The sequence below is a fragment of the Xenopus laevis genome, chromosome 3S (genome assembly GCF_017654675.1).
Source record: "Xenopus laevis strain J_2021 chromosome 3S, Xenopus_laevis_v10.1, whole genome shotgun sequence".
In the NCBI taxonomy this organism is placed as follows: domain Eukaryota; kingdom Metazoa; phylum Chordata; class Amphibia; order Anura; family Pipidae; genus Xenopus; species Xenopus laevis.
In genome coordinates this window covers 130,968,497-130,968,738 of record NC_054376.1, presented here as the reverse complement: position 1 = coordinate 130,968,738, position 242 = coordinate 130,968,497, and positions in this window count along the sequence as shown.

Below are 242 nucleotides of genomic sequence, written 5' to 3'. Positions count from 1 at the left end.
TCATTGTTTAGTGTTCAGGTGTGTGTGTTTGGGGTGGGGGAGAGACTGCGACAGAGACAGGACAGTTCTACACAAGAGAGATAAGGAGACAGCTGTGAAAGGGGGTCACATTAGACAGCAAGAGACAGACATAAAGACAAGGGTAGTGGAGAAAGGGGGCAGAGACCCCGGAAAGCAGGGGGCGCAGGTAGTTAGTATAAGGGGGTTCTATGGGGTGGACAGAAAGACAAACAGAGATTTTA